The sequence below is a fragment of the Staurois parvus genome, unplaced genomic scaffold (assembly GCF_062004578.1).
Source record: "Staurois parvus isolate SC_StPar_1 unplaced genomic scaffold, SC_StPar_1.0 ptg000276l, whole genome shotgun sequence".
Taxonomy (NCBI): Eukaryota; Metazoa; Chordata; class Amphibia; order Anura; family Ranidae; genus Staurois; species Staurois parvus.
This window is the reverse complement of record NW_028318072.1, coordinates 3,236,169-3,245,375: the sequence shown is the minus strand read 5'-3', so window position 1 is coordinate 3,245,375 and position 9,207 is coordinate 3,236,169.

Here is a 9,207-nt window from a genome sequence, read left to right as displayed (position 1 = left end):
TTCATATATTTTGTAATATATAAAAAATGCATTTTAACATGCAGTATATATATTCCAGCCCAGGATGATTGGACTACATTCCACAGTTCTTCTCTATTTCTTGGTTTGGCCTCAGAAACTGCATTTTTGATGTCACCCCACAAGTTTTCTATTGGATTAAGATCCGGGGATTGGGCTGGCCACTCCATAATATCAATCTTGTTGGTCTGGAACCAAGGTGTTGCACGTTTACTGGTGTGTCTGGGGTTGTTGTCTTGATGGAACACCCATTTCAAGGGCATTTCCTCTTCAGCATAAGGCAGCATGACCTATTCAAGTATTCTGATGTATTCAAACTGATCCATGATCCCTGGTATGCGATAAATAGGCCCAACACCGTAGTATGAGAAACATCCCCATATCATGATGCTTGCGCAACCATGCTTCACTGTCTTCACAGTGTACTGTGGCTTGAATTCAGTGTTTGGGGGTCGTCTGACAAACTGTCTCCGGCCACTAGACCCAAAAAGAAAAATCTTACTTTCATCAGTCCACAAAATGTTGCACCATTTCTCTTTAGGCCAGTCAATGTGCTCTTTGGCAAATTGTAACCTCTTCAGCACATGTCTTTTTTTTCAACAGTGGGACTTTGCGGGGGCTTCTTGCTGATAGCTTGGCTTCACATAGGTGTCTTCTAATTGTAACAGTACTCACAGGTAACTTTAGACCTTCTTTGATCTTCCTGCAGCTGATTGTTGGCTGAGTCCTTGCCATTTTGGCTATTCTTCTATCCCTTCGAATGGTAGTTTTTTGCTTTCTTCCACGTTTTTCAGGTTTTGGTTGCCATTTTAAAGCATTTGTGATCATTTTAGCTGAGCAGCCTATCATTTTCTGCACTTCTTTATATGTTTTCCCCTCTCCAATCAACTTTTTAATCAAGGTACGCTGTTCTTCTGAACAATGTCTGGAATGACCCATTTTCCTCAGAATTTCAGACAAATGCACTGTAACCAGCATGTACAACATTTGCTGCCTTCCTTCCTTAAATAAGGGCAATAATTGCCACCTGTTTTTCTAAGAATGAATGACCTCACTAATAGAACTCCACACTGCTATTATTTTGAACATGCCCCTTTCAATTAGTGATTCAATTACACAGAATCAGCAGCATGCATGTCATGACTGTTGGGTCTGTTGGATTTCTATTACTCTACTACACCTGCTAGTAAATTATTTGCCATGTAGAAATATAATTTCTACCAAAAACAGTGATTGATCAGGTTAGTGATGTCTGACTGCTATTATTTTGAACACAACTGTATATAGTATGTATGTATGTATATATATATATGCACAAAACACCCAGCATCTATATGCAGTATATCACTGCAACTTTCACATTCTTTTATGCTTTATTCATTTAACCCTTTGACTGATACATGTCATATGTTGGTGGCAGCAAAGGGTTTTTCACACGTTACAATCCGACTGTCGGGTTTCTGTTGTACAGCTGCTCAATTGCTTTTTGTGACCCCCCCCCCCAGTCATGCTTCCTATGCTCCGCTGTCCCACCTGTAGGCCTGGGACCCACATGGTGGGAGTTGCTGGGTAGCAGGGAAGGGGATCTCCCCTAGCTGCCAAGAACCCGGAAGGAAGGTAAATCTGCTCGTATTTTGTGCTGGACATACATTAATATAACCTTTACCTATTAAAAGATGGTGACTTGATTCATTTTCCTAGAAGAAAGAATCGTATGTAGGGATCTGCTGCCCTCTACTGTCTACTCTATTTGTAAATAGCTGTTGTTTAGTAACGGATAAGTTCCCCTTTTGTAACACATCACATCTGTATTTAGGGTGCAACATGTAACCTGTTACTGCGCAGCAGCCAACCTCCTCTCCATCATGCATTCCCTATCCCACAATACTCCCCCCCTCCCATCCCTACTCCTTTTAACATTTTAAAAACAGTGTGGCTCTTCCCACATAGCTGAGTCATTCAGTCACAGAGATTGGAAGATGGCTTGTATTTTTCAATGAACTACAAGAGTGGTAATGAACGCCCTCATTGACACTCCCTGCACTTCAGCAACTGTCTGCCCGTACGAGAGGAATTTTGTGGTAAACTGAATTGGTAGGACATGATTTGATTTGGAAAAGCACACGCCTCTCTATAAAATGCCTCACGGGTGTCACAGGTACTGTATCAGAGCTAAAGCCATGCAGTCAAAAGAACTGCTTGCAGAGCTCAAAGAATTATTACAGATCTCGGGAAGGCTACAAAAACATTCTGCTGCACTGAAAGTTTCCAAGAGCACAGTGACCTCCATAATTCTCAAATGGAAGAAGTTTGGCACAACCAGGACTTTTCCAAGAGCTGGTTGCCTGGCATAACTAGGCAATCAGGGCAGAAGGGCCTTAGTAAGAGAGTCCCATCCCCACACAGGATCTCTGGAGGTCATCTAAGTTCCAGAAGGACAACCGTCACTGCAGACCTCCACTGATCTGGGCTTTATGGTAGAGTAGCTGGACAGAAGCCTCTCCAGTGCAAGACACGAGAGCCTTCTAGGCATTTGCAAAAAAAGCACGCAAAGGATTCTCAGCATCATCTATGGCCTGCCTTACACAGAGCTGCAGGATCACATGACCAGACTGGAGCAGCTTAAAAATAGGTAAGTACATACATCTTTAGTAGACAGGTTAGGCAGGCAGGATAGGTATGAGAACTGAAGAGGGAACATTATTATTATACAGGATTTATATAGCGCCAACACTTTGCTCAGCGCTTTACAATATAAAGGGAGACAATACAGCAACAATACAGTTCAATACAAGAGGGTTAGGGCCTGATCCTGGGAGCTTACAATCTAAGAGACATTTTTAAGAATAGACGTAATTAGACTTCTCATCCACTTTAATTATAATAGAAATAATACAAAAACATGGTACTTTTTACACACTTGTTTTATCTTATATATAATCTCATTGTTGCATGCAAAGTTCGAATTTTCTTAGATATGAGTGTAGTTCATATAGTCTGGGATGGCAACAACTAAGATTTTTTTCACAGCTAATAGTCTGGCTGCTTTATTTAAAATTGACTTACAAAAAATGATGAATGTACAAACTTCAGTCTTGAATGGTGCATTGGCAGCCCATTAAGAAAGTCAGCACACATCATAATGCATGTTGACACACTGCAAGGGATGGACTAATGTGAATGGGCCCTAAAGGTCCAATATGGAGTCTACCAAGTCAGATGGGACAGGGAAAGGGCAAGACTGGTATAAACTTACAGCTGTTCATATACAGTATTTGGATCTGTGCATTATTCTCATATGTGAGTTTTAACTGACGGTATCTTGGGCTAATGCATGTTTTCATCATAGGCGATGAGACAAAATATTATAAAATTAGGTGCCTGGCTTGCAAGGATTGGACTGTGCATGGCAAACCTAGATGTGGTAAAAAGATCAGGTGGTAGCCCAGACTTTTCCTAACTATGGTTAAACCTGCTCTCACCCCTCTTCTAACTATCTGGTACAAAGAAAATTCATTTACTTACCTTTTCTGAAAAATGCTCAGGGAGAGGGAGAGAGAGAGGGGGGGTGAGAGATCATCAACACCGCATGGAATGCCTGGGTGGTGACATCACCAATAGGTTTCCTTTGGCACATCCGTTGGCTGTCCCTCCTCTCTCCTGAAGCTGCCGCTGGGAGCCAATCACGTGACCAGACCAGAGCACCTCCAGAATAGGTAAGTATACACATCTTCCTTTCACAGGGTGGTTAGGCGTTAGAATGGGGGTAAGAGCAGGTTTAAAGCAGAACTCCAGTTAATTTTTTCTTTTTAACCATGAAGTGGGGCTGTGCCCCCACTGTATGGATCGGCTGCTCATTTTTTCTAGGGATGAGGACTAAGCTCACACTCACCTGACCCACTGATATTACGGAAAACCGCACTCTTCCACGGTCCAGCGGTGGACTGTTCCTTGCTGTGGAGCGTGCATTTGAGAAAGTGGACATCATTTACAAGACCGCTGGTGGGGAAGGAGCTGAAAGGACCGGTCTTGTGCGGGGAGGATCGGCGGGTCAGGTGAATATATCTTCGGTGACCTCTCACCTAGAACAAAACGAACATTTGACCACTGCAGTGCCAGCACAGCCCCACTGCCCGGGCCAAAAATGTTTTTTCCTGGATTTTTGTTTTAAGCTTAGTTAGGAATAGCCTGGACTTCCAATTTAAAGCTCTCAACAGAGAATAGATATTACTTATTCTAAGAAGATCCAGCTTTTTTATCAGTATCTATTATTAGCAGGGGCGGACTGACCATTTGGAAACTCGGGCACTGCCCGAGGGTCTGCGGTCAGTAGGGGGCCCCATGAGATACCCCTGGTACCTTTTTCATAGGCTTTGAGTTTGGGCAAGGACACAGGGGCCCCATGAGTTGTCAGTCCACCCCTGATTATTAGCTTAGTTATTTTAATATTGCTTTTGAACCAGATTATATCTGCCCTTACCAGCTAAACCAGTTGTTTCATGGTTTACACATCCAGACCTGCCCTGGGGAGGGGTGATGCAAGTGTATACTGTTCCACACTGAACTTCTAATTTTAGAATCTATTGTGTCATGTGGCTGCAGTTATTATTTTAGTCCACGCTCATGTGGATCAGTAATGCAATTACAAATTAAATAGAGGCTTACTGGTGTGCATTGTGATTTACAGTACTGGAATTCTGGTTTTGCTTAACAGGACACTATATCCAATCCCAAAAATATATGAAAGCATAAAAGGCTGTCCTTTTAAATCTGATACTTCTGTTTTTGGTATCAGAGAGCTGAAGCAGTTAGAAAGGATTTTTTTTGTTAACCTAAAATAACAAACTTGTTATACTTATCTGCTCCCCCGACGCTGTCCACTTCTCCTCTTCTCTGTCTGACCCCATAGCAAGTTGCTTGCTATGGGGGCACTCATGCCAGTGAGCTCTTGAGCTGGCCTGTTTGCTTCCATAGACACACACAATGCATTTTGGCCCTGCCCCCTGCTTTTAGGTTTTGATTGACAGCAGCAGAACCCAATGGCTCCCACTGCTGCCTCTGTCCTGTTAATGCAGGGAGAGAAGAGAACCACTACAACTGAGCACAGTGCTGAAGTGAGTGAGGACTCAGGTAAGTACGAGGTGATATTGCTACTGGGGCATTTTGTGCCTTAATGCAGGGCATGCATTAAGGTAAAAATGTCTTGGATATTTTATACAGTTACATTGGTCCAGCTGGTGACAGGAAGTTGGGAGCACACGGGCTTTCTGCAACATAAACACATTTCTCTGTACTTACAGCATTGCTAAAGGGATGCAATATGGGGAAATATATATGCATTGCAGAGATGGTACTGCATGTTTTACTCTCACATTTACTCAAGGATGAGGCCATTGCTGTAGCTTGCGCCTTTAGAATCAGGTGGCAAATAGCAATTTATCTATTTTCTTGTCTCTCCTCTCTCACGCTTTTTGATTAGTATTAGGCTGTTTTGATAATGGGAAACAATGACTGGGTTATAGCTGCATTGGGTTATTGTTCTCTCTTCTCTTGTTGCCATTCTGCCTATGCCTAAGGCTATAAAAAAATTAACATAGAAATGTGACAGCAGAAAAAGACAGAGTGGTCCATGGAATCTGCCTTTTTTTTTTTTTTTTTTTTAACGCATATCTAATGCAGCCACAATAGACTGCAATACATTACATTTTGTTTTTCTGTTTAGGTTTCCATTTTGAGGTTATTTGTCCCATTTCACTGTGTGATCTTGCAAGTAACACTTTTTGTTCAAAGGCGACAACCCTCACTCACTACACTATATCTGGAGGAGTAATGTTGTCACTATAGGTTGACCTCCTGATTTTAGACTACAGCCTTCTCCTCTCACTCTCCATTACATAGGAAGGAGCGGTTTTATAATCCATATAAGATACACTAAATTGCCAAAAGTATTGGGACGCCTGCCTTTACACACACATGAACTTTAATAGCATCCCAGTCTTAGTCCGTAGGGTTCAATATTAAGCCTTTTGCAGCTATAACAGTTTCAACTCTTCTGGGAAGGCTGTCCACAAGGTTTAGGAGTGTTTCTATGGGAATGTTTGATCATTCTTCCAAAAGCGCATTTGTGAGGTCAGGCACTGACGAAAAGGCCTGGCTTTCAGTCTCTACTCTATTTCATCCTAAAGGTGTTGCATCGGGTTGAGGTCAGGACTCCATGCAGGCCAGTCAAGATCCTTCACCCCAAACTCGCTCATCCATGTCTTTATGGACTTTGCTTTGTGCACTGGTGCGCAGTCATGTTGGAGCAGGAAGGGGCCATCCCCAAACTGTTCCCAAAAAGTTGGGAGCATGAAATTGTCCAAAATGTCTTGGTATGCTGACGCTCTAAGAGTTCCCTTTACTGGAACTAAGGGGCCAAGCCCAATCCGAGAAACAACCCAACACCATAATCCCCCCTCCACCAAACTTTACACTTGGCACAATGTAGTCAGGCAAGTACCGTTCTCCTGGCAACTGCCAAACCCAGACATGTCCTTTAGATTGCCAGAGAAGCGTGATTTGTCACTCCGGAGACCACATCTCCACTGCTCTAGAGTCCAGTGGTGGTGTGCTTTACACCACTGCATTCGAAGCTTTGCATTGCACTTGGCAATGTAGAGCTAGGATGCAGCTGCTTGGCCATGGAGACCCATTCCATGAAGCTCCATACGCACTGCTGTGCTAATCTGAAGGCCACACAAAGTTTGGAGATCTTTAGCTATTGACCCTACAGACACTTGGCAACTTCTGCACAATGTGCGCTTCAGCATGTATTGACCCTGCTCGGGGAACAAGAGCAACTCAGCCACGAAGCGGTAGCCCACGTGATGGGACAATTTTTTCCATTTTGTTATAATACCACTAACGGTTGACTATGGAATATATATCAGCAAGAAAATTTCATGGATGGACATACTGCACAGCTGGCAACCCATCACGGTACCACGCCTGAGTTCACTTAGCTCCTGCCAGCGACCCATTCTTTCACAAATGTTTGTAGAAGCAGTCTGCATGCCTAGGTGCTCGATTTTATACACCTGAATCCAATGATTTGGAGAGGTGTCCCATTACTTTTGGAAATCAAGCTATCACAAACTTTTGACATGGTTTTAGAATTTGCTTTGACCCATAGGAAGGACACTGGAATTCTGGCATAAAAAAAGGATGCAGTCACATTTATTGCTGAACTCTAGTCAGATAAAATCACCAGTTAATGCTTCTCTGGAGTCATTAATACTTCATGAAATGTATTTTTTTTTATTGCAGTAGAGGAACTCTTGCAGGGCTGGGAAGTGTAAGAAAGAAGCAGGACAGGTAGCCAGTCTGAGCATGTGATAAGAAGCATTCTCCTAGCAAGAGAAAGCAGAAAAATGTTCTAAACCCAAAAGCTCCATTTACAACTAGTTCCTCTTATCACACAGTGAAGGAAATAAGTATTTGATCCCCTGCTGATTTTGAATGTTTGCCCACTCAGAAAGAAATGATCGGTCTAAAAAACGAATGGTAGGAGTATTGTAACAGAGTATGAACAGGAGCCAGGCGCTGTGTAGTTTTGTGATAAAAATAATACACCTTGTATGGAGGTGTGCCTTTAATAAGTCATATGGTAAAAAAATAACCAGCCTGTGGCTTTAGGAAGCCAGGTTCCAAGATGGACGACCCGTCCGCTCAGAGGGAAGCAGTGGAGTAGAATGCCTGTCAGTGCAGGGACCACGTGTACCCGACGTCCCAGCGTCCTGGATGACGTCACCACGATGTGGAGAGACGGAGGGGGGGGGAACTCTTGCTGGAGCCGCAGCTTTAGAAGGAAGAGGCCGGTTGCCGGGACAACATGTTTCGCGCGCATGCGCTTTGTCGAGTCAAGACTTGACAAAGCGCATGCGCGCAAAACATGTTGTCCCGGCAACCAGCCTCTTCCTTCTAAAGCTGCGGCTCCAGCAAGAGTTCCCCCCCCTCCGTCTCTCCACATCGTGGTGACGTCATCCAGGACGCTGGGACGTCGGGTACACGTGGTCCCTGCACTGACAGGCATTCTACTCCACTGCTTCCCTCTGAGGGGACGGGTCGTCCATCTTGGAACCTGGCTTCCTAAAGCCACAGGCTGGTTATTTATTTTTTTACCATATGACTTATTAAAGGCACACCTCCATACAAGGTGTATTATTTTTATCACAAAACTACACAGCGCCTGGCTCCTGTTCATACTTTCCACAAACCGATGTGTTTTTACCATGGCAGCAGTGAGTTTTTTCCCCACCAATCATAGTTGACATATACCATTCACTTATTTCCTTTGGGACACATCTGTGCGCTTTTATCCAGACCGTTCTTCCAGTATTGTAACAGAGACAGAATAGCAACAAAAAAAATCAAAAGAATGCAAGTCTAACAAATGATGCACTGATTTGCATGTTCATGAGGGAAATAAGTATTTGATCCCCTATCATTCAGCAGGATTTCTGGCTACCAGGTGTCTTTCATACAGGTAACAAGCTGAGATTAGAAGCAGTCTCTTAAAGGGACTGCTGTTAATCTCATTTTGTTACCTGCATAAAAGACACCTGTCCACAGGAGCAATCAAACAATCAGATTCCAAACTCTCCACCATGGCAAAGACCAAAGAGCTGTCCAAGGATGTCAGGGACAAGACTGCAGACCTACACAAGGCTGGACTGGGCTACCAAACTATTGCCAAGTAGCCTTGTGAGAAGGTGACAACAGTTGGTGCAATCATTCACAAATGGAACAAAACAACTGTCGGTCTCCCTAGGTCTGGTGCACCATGCAAGATCTCACCTCGTGGAGTGTCAATGATCATGAAAACAGCAAGGAATCATCCCAGAACTACACGTGAGACTCTTGTCAATGATCTCCAGGCAGCTGGGACCACAGTCACCAAGAAAACAATTAGTAACACACTACACCGACAAGGATTGAAATCCTACAGTGCCCGCAAGGTCCCTCTGCTCAAGAAAGCACATGTCCAGGCCCGTCTGAAGTTTGCCACTGAACATCTGAATGATGCAGAGGAGGACTGGTTGAAAGTGTTGTGGTCAGATGAGATCAAAATCAAGCTCTTTGGCATCAACTCAAGTCACTGTGTTCGGAGGAGGAGGAATGCTGCCTATGACCCCAAGAACACCATCCCAA